At 40.1% G+C, this 13,810-nt stretch overlaps 1 protein-coding gene and 1 long non-coding RNA gene across 3 annotated transcripts in view; both read right to left on the reverse strand.

Moving 5' to 3' along the window:
- KCNB2 (potassium voltage-gated channel subfamily B member 2) overlaps window positions 1-13,810 on the reverse strand; it is a 205,736-nt gene that overhangs the window by 64,717 nt on the left and 127,209 nt on the right. The window lies entirely within an intron of this gene.
- Window positions 1,218-4,752, reverse strand: LOC115340497. Its single transcript, XR_003923071.1, has 3 exons — window positions 4,515-4,752; window positions 3,846-3,923; window positions 1,218-1,727 (listed from the first exon to the last, which is right to left on the reverse strand). It is a non-coding gene; the product is annotated as an uncharacterized LOC115340497 (long non-coding RNA).

A 13,810-nucleotide genomic window follows, 5' to 3' on the forward strand; every position in this document is an offset into this window, starting at 1 on the left:
TGTTATATGCAACAATAAGAGAATAGTAATCAGTCCTTACTACAAGGTAGTTATGGATCTGTGCCATCTTTATCTCATTAATCACTTGTATTAAGCAAATAGATTGGTTTTACTTCTTCCACTGTAAAAAATAACAATTTTTACAGTGTCTTTTCTTGTTGTAACTGATTTTTCAATATGTCTTTATACCACAGCCATCTGAACTGCTCTGTGGGTGCCATTAACCAATGCTGGTAAGAAAAAATAATCAGTCTCCTCTATTTCAAGTCATATGGGTGATTAACAATGGTCCTGATGGTCTTGGGCCCAGTAAAGAATCAGAAAATTACAGGTAGTTTCCTTTAGTTTGTCTCATAAAGACCTGTGGCAGGACAAGAGAAGCGCAGTCCACAGACTATACAATTGAAAATACAGCAAAACCTGTTATATCCCAGAGGTAGGAATTTGTTCTAGTGTTGTTCTCTGAAAACATTTTGTGGAAGCAGCTTCAGCAGCAAAGGGATTTTGCTTCTTCTAAACTATGACAAGCAGTTTGGGGACACAATTCATACATTTGTTAATACACCTGCTCAAAAACCAGATATTCTTCATTTTCTAGAACTTTTTAGAAGAAAGCACCCTGGTACCAATGCATCAGCCCTGTCTCCATGGAAATGCATGGGAATACTGACTGAATGAGTTTTAGCTGGATCAACATGTGTCTGTGATTTTTGCAGAGAAGACACCTTATACCTACAGAGCGTCAAGTGCCCTCACCCCAACAAATGAGCTAACATTTCACTGCCCTGCAAAGCAAAAGGCAAGCCCAGAAAAACTTTGGGCAGGGTGGCAGTATACTGCATGAGTGCCCCAGCACTCATAGCTGTTATGAGGGGGTTTTAGGCTTTAATTACAAATGTAACATCTGTTTCCTCCGAAGATCACTTGGGCTTTGCACGATTTCATCCAAAGCCAACCCCCCCCAGCCCAACCTCTCCTTTCATTCTAACAACAGTAACTTTCTTACATTTTCTTTTAGGCAGACAGAATGGAAGTGTCAGACAATGAGCTTTGGAAGGAAGCAGCACTGTCTGCCAAGAAGAAAAAATCCAGGAAGGAGTGGCACCTCCAGCTGTTAAGCCCAGTCTTCTACCCAGTAAATGCTCTAGATTCCTAGCAAAAAAGGAACACCCACCTCCCACCCTTCTCCCCACAATTTCACACCACTAAATCACTTCTTGTCTTGGGACAGTTCATTCTGGGCTATTACAGGCATGAAACCATTAATGTATTACATGACAGAGCAGTGGTGCTACTGTAGCTGTGACAGTCTAAAGATACATGCACAGGGTTTGTGGGGAGAGGTGGTATCTTCTACTAGATCAACCACCACAATGTGAAAAAAAAGATAAGCCATTGAGTGAAAAAATGCTTCTTCTGATGACTTGATATAACCTTCTTTTCAGCCTCTAAGAACTGCTGTAACTGAAGAGTATTCGCCTAAGGATGATCACAGTTTCTTGATATTTGACTGTCATGTGCTCATACAATAGTTATTTCTACAGATCATTTAGTAATACATCATGTTTTAATGACAATGATAAGAACAAACATTTAATGAACCAAAAGGAGTGTTGACATTTATCCTGGCATTGCCAAGATTTGATCCAGTTTTCCACTGTTCTTACTAGTTCCAAAGGATTTGTTCAATGTTCCATTGTTTTCTTATCTCAGACTGTGGTTCATGACTGAAGGATCACGAAAAGAGTAAAAGAACAAAAGGGGGAAGATGATATTTTTTGAAACAGGGGTCAATTATTCATTTAGGTCAGCTGTTGTAATGAATGATGTCACGTATATCTCACTTAGCAACAAAATACAAATAGCAAATATTGTTCCACCAAGTGCAAAATACTGTAAATTGTGTAGATAACGAGTTTTTAATGACTACATTCACTTGGTGCAGAGTCTTAGAAATGTTCCAGTAAATGTTGTTTACATCATGAAAAGTGCACATTAAGTACAGTACAGTTTACCACTCTGTACTCACTCCCTGCACTTACAGGAACACCATTAGAGAAGAGATTTGAAGAGATTTGAATCCTGTTGTAATTACCTCACATGAAGGAGAAGATTTATATCAACATCGAGTGAGAAGGATTATTTTGGTAACAATGTAAAGCTAAAGTGCTACAAAAGAGCCTAGAATTTCTTAAGCATTTTGTCCTGTGCTTGAATATAATAGGCTACAATTTCATTCCAGGTTAAAACTGGAATTGCAGCTATGTAAAAACCACAATGTTTCATTTTGCTTGACCTTTGATTTGCTATTATAGAGCTAATCATGAACATTTAGTGCATTTTTTTCAGAAGGGCAAAAAACCCCATATACACAGAAATACACATGTTGTTAAGAATAGACAGAAACGTGGAGAATAAAAGTCAAATTTTGAGTCACCTCACTAGGACAGTAACTTTTAACTAGTTCAGTCAATTTTATACATGTCGTGACACACTGACCATGATGGTATGGTATCCACATCTGCTTCCTTTAGAAATCAGGAGCATTTTATTGTGATTTCAAGGGGATTCATTACACTTTCCACTCTGAAAATTCTGTGTGTATCCTGAATACATGGTGGTTTGTGTAACTTAAATTCCTTGTTTCCAGAGAGTATTTGCTGATGAAGTAAATTGTAAAAATCTATCAATTTCAGCAATGGCAGGGTCAAACTACTAATTATACCCTTGACTACTGTATAGTAACTTTAAAATTGCATGCTCATAAATATAGCAGTATCATTTGCAATGTTGTGTTTAGACAGCATTAAACCATTTTATTTTCATTTCTACTTCTTAACTTTATAATTTATGGTGTAAAGTTTAACAAAAAGTAATAAATTCATTTTGAAATAGAAAAATTTTCAATTACTGAAAGGTTAAAAAGTTAATTTGGCTTCTTCTATTTTTTTGTTAGATCTGTATTTTTCAATGGAAAAATGTTCTGTCTGAAATTTCCTAATTAGCTCCAGCAGTAGATACAGTACATAAAAATTGCATGGCAATTAGTACTCTTTTTCTATGGAAATTTTTCATGGCATGACTATTTTATATTTCCTAGTATATTGAAGAAAATCAGAGAAAACATTTAATCCTAATTATATTTCTCCCAGTAAATTATCTTAAAGTTTACAAATGTCTTTGTCTTGGTTCATTATCACAACCCCTATCCTGTATTAAATGGTTAAAAGTCTTCCCAGTGTCTTGGCTTTCCTGTTCCTGGTTTCCAAAAGCTGCTGTCTATTTTCACATAGCCTCGTTATCTAGTGATCACAGATTGCCTTTGCTGTGATTTTTCTCCACTTCCCCGCCAAGCATGTTTATCCTTAGACAACACTTCACCAGTGCTCGTTGCCACTTTGTCAGCAATTTGCAAATGCCCATTCAAGCACTAAAAAGAAATCCAGAGAGTCTAAAATTTTGAATGGAAGTTTCTAAAGTAGCTTAAAATGAGCAGTAGGGTGCCTGTGCTGGCTGCATAAAAGAAATTGAGAATTAACTCTTTATTGATTGCTAACACATTGATTAAATGTTTGCTAGCTGTTCTTTCACCTCCACTCCATCCCTTTGGCCATGGCTGATTGCTTGCTCATCAACCTTTTGAACCCAATCAGCCACCACAGTAATTATCAGCAGTCCTCATAAACCCCACTAATTTTGTAACAATACACTAGGGCCATTTATTATGGACCTCACAATGATGAGCAATACACACAGTGGTTTTACCCCACACTTGAAATGTTTCTTTTTGAATGCAGACAATCTGAGCCACAAAAGTAATTTTGCACGTGAAATGCTGCTATCACCCAACTTGTGCAGAGAGACAGGGCTGCAGCAAGGATGTAATCTCTGTTCCTCTGGATGACCTGGAAATCACCACGTTCCTGTAACAGCAAACTCAAATGTTGATCTGTTTTATACTGGATGCTGTGAAGTCCAGTAGGTTGAGAAATTACAACTTTGTATTGATTTTCTACTCCTTTTAAAAGCCTCTACCAGGAGTATTAGTGTTACACCATCTTTAAATTAATGACATTCTGTTTTTTATAGCCTGTTTCTATCCCCAAAATAATAATAAAAAAAAGACCACAGAAAGAGCAAGCCTGTTTGTTCTATACTACAGAAGAGACTGTAGTCAATATTTTGACACAAATAAGATTATAGAAAAAGCAAAGATGCCATTTGACAAGAAGGTGGTTTTGTAAAACAATACACAGCAGGTCAAATCCGTTAGGAAGAAAAGGAAGTCACAAGAATTGGCTGGGGTGAAGGCTTAACAGCATTCATAAATTAGCTGATGCTTAAAAATGTTATTCATTATGCTCTATTTATCAGCTTGTAAAGGCTCTCATTTTAATTTACAGTAACACTCCTCCTCAGTCATCACCCTTCTGCCTCCTTTCATTAGATTAGAAAATTCAGTTTTGTATACCCTGTCCTCCCACAGAGAAGCGGAAATTTATTCTCCTCCTCACCTTTTGACTACCATGTGCATTCTTGCCTAGATCCTCCTGACTTTTAGTAGTGTAATAATTTACCAGACAACTCCCCACCATCTCAAGGATGTGTCCATGAACAGCATACTGCATCTTGATTTTTCTTCCTGACAGTAGAATATTGAAATCAATTTCAAAGATAAAAATGCCATCCAGTTTGATTCATCAAGTGGAATAAAGCCCTCTTGCTGAGAAAGCCATTTGAATGCGGGTTAACTGTGACCTGTGCTCCTCCACAGTCCTTGGAACATCTGGCCATATGGGCTGTAAGCAGATTAATCCAGTGCTTTGCACTCTCCTCCTTTAAACAGCTTAAAGGTTGCTGTTTAAATAGCACAGCATGCAATTTTTTAAAAAAAGATCAGCAAATATCTAAAATAACTGGGACCAGATGAATAACCCCTCTCCACAGGAAATTTTCAGGGGATCTGAAGAAGCAAAATATTTGAAAATGACTTGGTTTTGTTGTGGTTTTGTGTTTTAACTTGATGTATCTAAATTTAATCTTTCCCAAAGTTGTCAAATCCTATCTAGCTTACATGATTGATCCAGACGTACAACTTCGACTATTCCTGCTTCTGACAATTGTAATAGACAGTTTTAAAGTCTGGCTAACCAGGGAGCTGTGGGTAAGAGGGACCTGTAGTAACACCAGCTTGTCTGGATGAAGCCTTTATGCCTAGATGAAGCACCCCTCCCAGGGTGCTGGTAGAAGTGTACTTACTTGTAACTTCAGCTGTAGCTCCAAAAAGCTGCAAAGTACACCTCACAGTACTGACAACCCAGCCGGTGCCTGTTAGTGCCCAGAGCTATGTAAGCATCTCACTTGCCATGTCCTCTGCGGAGCGAGTGGGGAGACTAGGCTCTGGCTACCTTCCTCACACTTACTGATGCTTTTGGCCGCAGGAGCAATTGCAGCCGGATTGTACTGATGCGCTAGAGGTCATGTGGAGGACACTGATGCAGAGACTTTTTTTTACTCCTTTTTTCACAACAGCATAATAAATACTGTGGTTGCTCAAATAACTTGTACTTTAACTCAACTTTCTTAAAATTTGTGTTTTCTTCTTTTTCCACTGAAAATGGCAAGCTCCCCACAGGTGGAGTTTTGATTGGGTTTGAAAACAGGAAAAGAAAAATCCATTATATTTCTTCTAAAATCTAAGGTTTTCTACAAAAATAATTCTTTTAAAAACAAGTCAGATTGACGGCAAGTTCCAATAAATGTGAAGTCAATATCAGACACCTTTTATCCTCATGTCTGTTTCTAGGATTTTATTTGGCAAAAGCAGAAGCTAAACCCCCAGCACCAAAACTTCAATTGGTTTGACATTGTACTTTCAGGTTTTGCATTCCATCTGAATTCATATCTGTCTGTTGATTTCCAAGCACTTTGTCTATCAGCTGTTGTGCTTCATAGTTACTGCACTAGTGATTTAGCCTCAGATGACTATGCTTTATGTGTGTAGCAGGATGAGTCCTGGCCAGAATAGTTGTTTATGTGAGTTTGAAGAAGTTGTGTTCTTCACAGATGCTGGTGATCACTGCTGCTCTGCAGACAAGTTGAAGCCTTATTATCTTCACTTTGCATAGCTACTAATTTTAATGTTGTCCATCAAAATTAGTTCTGGGACTAAATCCTGTCCGTTACCAACGACAGTGAGTTCAAGAGTGTCTCTCTCAACTTTTAAGAGAGGAACATCCTTGCATAATGGTAGCTACTGTGAGGAAAGTCTGCTGATACACTTTGAAACAGTACTAGAAAACAGCTTATAAAGTTGGAAATCTTATTAACATGCAGAGCAGCACACTGCCTATTACTCTGCATTCCTAGTTAATGGGGAAATTATTAGCAGACAGCACTAAATTAAGAAAAGGAATGATATTTTGATTTAGTTACTGAACTGGATCTATTAAAGAAGACTCTATCACTGCGCTGACAATCCCTGCTCCTCATTCTGTTGTGCATCTTCTAGGAGGGGACCCGAATGAGAGCTGAGTACCAAAGTGTCCACCTGAAGCAGATTGCAGGAGCATTACCACAGCTAAGGCAGTGTTTTAAGGACTAGATCTCACCTCTTTCTTAAGTTGTCTCCATTACGTACACCAAAAGGCCAGCTCGAAACAGCAAAGTGGCAGTAATTCACAAACTTTTGGCCTGATCCTGCCACTGGCAGTCCTCCACCAGCCAGTTCAGGTCAGATGAGTGCGTGATGCATGATCTTTGTTGATAATTAACAGCAGACTTTGTGAAACACTGAAGTGGCAAGCAATTCTTTCTTTCAAATAAAACATATGTAGCACTGACATATGAATTCTCTCTTTCCTTATAATTTGATTACAATTATTCCTAGAGCATGGTAGAAAATAATTTTCCAGTCCTTTAGAAGTTTCTGATTTTACATTTTCCCCATTCCATCTGGATTGAAACTAAGACCTTTCAAGAGAAAATCAAAATCTCAGGATATCATAAGAGGTTAGGATACTCCTCTAAAATGGAAGGTAACCCACCTGAACTTCCTTCAGCTCCCAGTTTCTGCCAGAGATTTCTATTTTAGCAGCTCAGTTGGGATCCCTGACTACTAGATTACAGACTTGGTATCTCTTGCTGTGACCTAGTAACTACTCAATTATTTAAACAGGGAATAGCTCCAACAGATGCTATTGCAAGAAACACACTCTATAATGGCACAGTCAGGGCATTCATCTGGGACATTGGAAACCAAGGATCAAGTCCTTGTACCACAGAGTTTTAAAATCTTTATACAAAGAATTAAATTTATGCTAGGCAAACAACAATATCAATGGGTCAGGGGAACATAAGTTCAAATGCCTGTTCTGGGCTGTATCCTAGCCTAGCATGGAATTAACTCCATCTCTGGTTATTGAGAAAATAATTTATCTGTTGAATTTTGGCAGAAATGAGCTCTTACATCTTGTATGATGGCATCCTAAGAAGCAACAAAGATCCTTTCAACTCAGTAATGCAAAAGTCTAATTGGCAGTGTAACACTGACAACTATGGGGTATGAAAAACAGCTATTTGTGGAAGTACAGAAGTTTTATTGAAATAATAAGGTATTAAAGCAAAGTTCAGAGTTGTTGCTCATAGTTCATTTTCTCAGCAACTCAAAAAGAGGGTGCAGTGCAAGCTACAGAGAAAACTGCCTTCAAGCTGGGTATTAAACCCAGTGTTCCTGTTGGGGAAGGGACTCCTTAATGGGTGTAAGTCCAGCAAAGGTCCATGTAGGTCAGTGGAGCTTTTTGGCTTGACACCTGTTAGAAACCCAGCATATAATCCCTTGGCAACTGAAATCAACACCCTAGAAATTTAGCATCTTTGGTGTGCCACTGGGGGAAGGGCATTCACCTTCAGCTCATGACGTGACTGCCACCGTATTTCCAAGGCTGCTAGGAGGTTTTGTGGTGTAACTTCCCTCACTTTGGTAGACTTCCATCATGCTGATGTTAGATCTGCAGGCTATAGGCTTTGTACAGCTCTCAGGCTCGGAGGAGCAGCGGTAGCACTGGACAGGGCTGGCCCAGCATTCAGGAGCTGCTTCACTGCCTGTCCCAGCACAATGGGGCTGGACGCGCCGAGCCACACCTGGGGCCCCTGAAATCTGTATGGGCTTAGCAGAGCAGGGGCATGGAAAGCACAGGATTATCCCACACAAAAAGCACTGATTCACAACAACTGGTCATGATTTCCTCTTTCTGGAATGCAGTGATTTTGTGGTATGAATAATTCTCTGACTACCGCTAAGATAATGTCTTTGTTCAAAGTGATATCCTGGAATGATTTATATAAACACTGTAAATTACATATTTGCACTGTATATCAATTTTATGTCTGTGCCCACTGATTTCTCTCATAAAACAGAGAAATAAAACTTAACATACTTTTCAGATACATCACCAGCTGCCTGCCTGATTTCTTAGAAGTGAACAAAAACAGTGTAGGTGACAGTCAAGACAGGCAAACTCAGGCACTCCCAAATCATATTTACCTTCCATCACTGCCTTTTCTTTTCTGATTCATCTGTAATGAATATCCTCCTCTCTTCATTAGATTCAGTTACTGTTTCTTTGTCTACAGTAACATAATCCACGTGGTTTAAAAACACAGTTCATCTCCCTATCTCTATTCCTTTCCCCTTACCATTAGTATAATTGGGATAAAACTTTGCCCACGAGACCTACAGATAGAGTTCCCAGTAATAAGGTGTCAGAGGAGGTTAAAAGTGAGAGACCTTTAAGGCAGAAAGAAACGTACCACAGCAGCTGTTCAGCGAACAAGCCTGGGTTTTGTGAGGTTCTGAGTGCCTGCTGCCGCCACATTACACATGAAGAACTAAATGTGATGCCCAAAGGCAGAGTAAGTGCATTTCATAAGGTAGGATGCCTTCTCCCTGCCGCCCCTTGCTGGGTGCTTCCAGACAGCGTGGGAGCCACACCAGCTCTGGAAGACCATGTTGCAGCAGCTTCTCAGCCACTGCTGCTGCTGCCCCTGGTTTCGGGAGAGGACAACAGCACTCAGCAAGCTCCTCATGGTTCTCAGAAATATCACTGTAAGGTATCCGGGTGCCGCAAGAAAGAGAAAGATTTGTACAACAGGCAAATTGTGCAACTTCTGTACTCTTTAAAATAAATCTCTCACCCTGCACAGCGACTTATGTTTTCCAGGATTATTTTTGCAGGCATGGATTTCCCTCACTTCTTCCCTAAGTGAATATCCAAAGTAAGACTTTAGTCCTAAGACATATGGAAATCAAACAAATCAAGATTCATATAAGCTGGTGTCCTCTGGTTAACCTGTCATGTGTGGAAAGCAAGTTAATCCTCCGATTTTGGACTGCATCCAGTCTATAAAAACATGTGGACTGGGAGGAGCAGATTGGGAGGCAGGCTGAGCCGCAACAGGCAGTAGGTGCTGCTGCTGCTCAGCAGTGCCCTCAAAGAGCAAAGCCCCCGCAAATCTGTGGGGTGCATCCCCCTTGGGTGCTGCTTCTATCCCTTTTGGCTTGTAACAGAGAAAGCCTTACGACAAATAGAGCAACTCTGTGTGCTGTGAGATTAGGAACTGCCATAGCCTATCGAACTGGCTTAACCGTAAAGTGCAATCTTTGGGTATCCTCTCTGAGGCTGAGGGTTAGAGATGGCAGAATAGCACTACAGCACGTGTTCTGGTATTTGTTTCTGCCAGAAGCAGTCTGGTTTGTATCTGGGGGAAAAAAGAGCAAGCTTCTAACTAGAGTTTATTTCAGTGCCCTTGCCTTTCTACGACAGAATGCAATATGAACAGTGAGCACCATTTGAAAACTATTTAGTAGGAAGATATTATAGTAAAGTAATGAAGTGATCCCTTCTCAGCCTAATACTGCCTGCTATTTGTCGGTATTTTATAAAGTAGTAGCTGCCCCTGTTCTGTTGCAATGTATGTGCCTGTATCCTATCCTGCTTGTTATGGGCAGAGAGGACGACACTGCCTCAATCTGTTTTGACCACCAATTCTGCCAGAATGAACCAAAATGCTGCTGTGAGCATCAGAGGAACACGTCAGAGATTAGCCAAAGAAATCCTTTGTAAAATGGAAGTACACAACTCCTCTGAATCCATCTTCAGCAGCACCAGGCAAGTCTGCTCTGCGAGCCGAGAGCACCGGCACCACGAGAGAGATTTGCTCTTTGAGCTGTGCAGCTTGTCAGCGGGTGTCTTCCAGCCCATGGGCCACCAGGCACAGAAACAGGAGCCAGGTGCCAAACACAACGTGAGCCAGAGCTGGCAGCTGAAGACGCTGAGGGATGCACTGGTCCGGAGTCCAGAAAGGCAGAAGGAGGCAAGGCCTGGCTGTCCTGTCCCCAGGAGGAGCCAGGGCAAGGATCAAGGAGCAGAAACGGGTGGCCTGGGGGAAGGATGAGGAACAAGGGCTCAGTAGCAAGAGGGGTACACAGCTACCGCCAAGAGACACTGCAAGCAGACAAGGCCAGTCGAGGTGATTGCGTCCTCTACCAGCTGAGCGGGGCACACATTTAGCTAGTTGGATTTAGCAGACCATTTTAGATGAAGAGCTGGGCTGCTGGGCTACTAACTTGGGCAGAGCCTGTTACCTGACCCGGAGCCCGTGCTGCATTAGCAGAGAGCTGATGACGTAGTGAGGGAAGAGGAATACAGCTTGAACAACTGAGTTCTCCTCTGCTAAACCTACCCTTGCTTACAGAGAGCTGCAAATTGCAATTTTTTGGCAGAAAATGGATGAGGTTTTTCTTTTTTTTTTTTGAACGCTAAAGCATGTTTTCACAAAGAGTTGTTCCCGCCGGATTTTAGGAACACTACCAGAAAGCTAGAAGGAGGCCGAGGGTGAAGCGCACGTGACCGAAGTGTTCTGTAGACAGGCAGGGCTGGCTGGACCACGGCCACGGGCGAGGAAGCCAGCCCACGCCACCACCTCCAGCTCCCGCCCACCTCGCTCCACAGCCCTGCAGCACGGTGAGCACGACCCATCGTAAATGAGGCTATGGTACAACAGGGTCTTCAATGAGGCCATGTTGCAATTAGCTTTCAGAAAAAGGTACTGGTGTGTGGACCAGTAGCATACAAACACATTAGGACCAGTCTTTCAAAGAAACCTCACTCGAACTCACCTACATTTTTTGCCTCTTGATATTTAACAAAGCTCTCAGACTCTTTTAAACCCTCATTCCTGGTCTCATAAGCAATAATCTCTCACAGGAGGAGCACAGGAAGGAAAAGGTTCCTTCATTACAGAAATCCTGCATAAAACACTGTACTTTAAATAGTTTTTAGGTAAGACATTAATGTAGCTGAAAATGGCTGAGTTATATAAGCTCTAGTATAAGATTTTTCACATTTCATGGAAACACAAGTACAAAACAGCACATTTGTTATTCATGACATGAATCTCCATAAAACCCCAGTCTTGTAAAATGTAATGTCAGGAAAAATCTGATTAAATGGCGCTGTCCTCCCTCAGGGAAAACCTACTTCAATTAGAAGAAATTGTGTTAAAGTCTGCATTTCCTGCTCCATTTCATCTTATTTATCATTTCAATAACTTTCTTTATGCTAGGCTAAAAAAAATGCAGAAATCAGTGAGTGGCAGGTGAACATTAAAAATATATGCATTTATTATACTTACCCATTTAGACTTAATGCTATTCAGTTGTCTAGTTTCAAAGCTTAAGTACTTTCTTTGGGCTTAGTTTTGACAGCTTGACATTTTTAATAATATGGATATTTACATCAGTTGCTGGCATAACTGGAGCTAACTGCTTTAACTGGGAGCAATAAATTTGGTCAATAATAGCCCTTGAACTGGATAGTCAAGGCTATTTTGAAACTACATTTAAGTTTTCTCAGGTTTTAAGTGAGGGATTTGAATGTTGATTAATAAAAATCTTTGGTGACTCTTCACATTAATTGCATCAGTATTCATTTAACTTTGATTTAGGAAGACATTTGTATTGTGAGTGATTAGATGATTACTGAGAAGATATCTGATGATTATCAACTATAATAGATATTTTGTCTTTTCCTGCCTCTGATTTGAGTTTGTGTCTATTATGCAGCTCTGAATTCTAGTGATTATGTTCTTATTATTCAAGTGACTATAGTTGCTACTGTTTGTCAACATACAACCAGCTTTAAAAACACAAGCTAAATTCATACCTTAGACCACTGACACATATGGCAGAGGTATTGAGAAATGAAGAATGATACTTGGCTCCTTAAAATACTGATGTTCACTGTGTATTTTCGATTGCATATGCTATACTGCAAGGGAATACGTTGCACCATATGAAGTGCATGACATCTGCTATGGCTAACAGATATTAATGAGCTTGCACATCTGTTCTCCTTGGGCTCACAGCAAAACTGTGAAGGCTGATGCAAAGGCAGATTTCATTGACTACTTCACTTCCTACGTGCTGGAGGCACCTTGGGACAGATGCTGGAGCAGCTCAGGGATAACTTGGGTGAATTGTCTTCTGATAGGGCAGGGGACACTATGCAGCAAGGTGCCAGCCATTGTATCAGTGTAGCAGTCCCACTCAGTCTGTCCTTCCCAATTACATGGTCCCCTCTACTTCAAAATTTGTTCATGTTTTATTGGTGATATTTTTCGTTGCCTTCTAGAGTGATGAATCAGCTGTAGAGAGGGACAAGGCCAAACAATACTCCTGTCGATGCAAGTAAGACCTGTTTTGCAGCTTTAAGTAATATCCAGAATATACAGTTCAGGGCAGTGATTTTCATTATTAGACTAATTTCTTGACTTGATGAAGTTTTGATAGATTTTCAGTTTCTTTTCTACCTTTTTGAACAGCAGGGAGGGGCCATCTGAAAAAGGACATTTTTGTAAAAGCCTGAGATGTGGTTTATTCAACCACTTCTCTTTTCAACTCATTTTTCAACAAACAAAAACCTGCAAAAAGAAAAATGACACATCCACTTTTTCCATCCGCTGATTGGTAAATACAGGAATTCAATAGGAAAGCAAAAAAAAGAACCATTCCTTGCTTCTGACTTTTCAGAAATTAACTTTCATTGCGTACAGAGAACATGGTGTTTAGCAGAATACCACAATGCAATGTGCAAAGTATTAATCCTTACACTTTCAATGAAATTGTTTGGTCATGCACTGGACTGTAATAAGAACTTTGTCATTCTAGATGTTGAGCACTGGAGATCAGACTTAACCTATAGGAAACCTTAAGGTCTAGAAAAGGGCAATTTCAGCTGAAAGCACACCCAAATTCAGTGTCAAAATGAAGGCAACAGCTGGAATAGAACTTTTAAAAATTATAAACAAGGCAGAAAGGAAAAAACCAGTCAGTATACCACAAATAGCAGGAGGTTAATAAAGGAGGTTACTAGAATATATGGAAAAAAATCTATAGATAACTGATGAAAAATAAAAAAGAGGAACAGCACAGCACTGGATGAGCACTAAGGAAGTATGTTGTTCCACTTAGCAAACAGTGGAGGAAATGGTGGAGGAAATATTTCTTTTTCAGTGGAGGAAAATTTAATTCACTTTAAGTACAGGAGATGGGAAATACATTGTTCATCTGTGGGAAAACAGCACAATCAGAAGGATAATAAGGAAAACATATGAAACTTTCTAATAGGCATCACTGAACAATGCAACCAAATTATGAGACATTTTCCTCAGGACAAGTTTGCAGTAGAAGATCCTATTTCTTCTGGAACTCAGTCAAGGTTTTGAACAGGAGGGAGCTCATCTGCCTTTG

This window comes from Aquila chrysaetos, chromosome 4, assembly GCF_900496995.4.
Source record: "Aquila chrysaetos chrysaetos chromosome 4, bAquChr1.4, whole genome shotgun sequence".
Classification (NCBI taxonomy): domain Eukaryota; kingdom Metazoa; phylum Chordata; class Aves; order Accipitriformes; family Accipitridae; genus Aquila; species Aquila chrysaetos.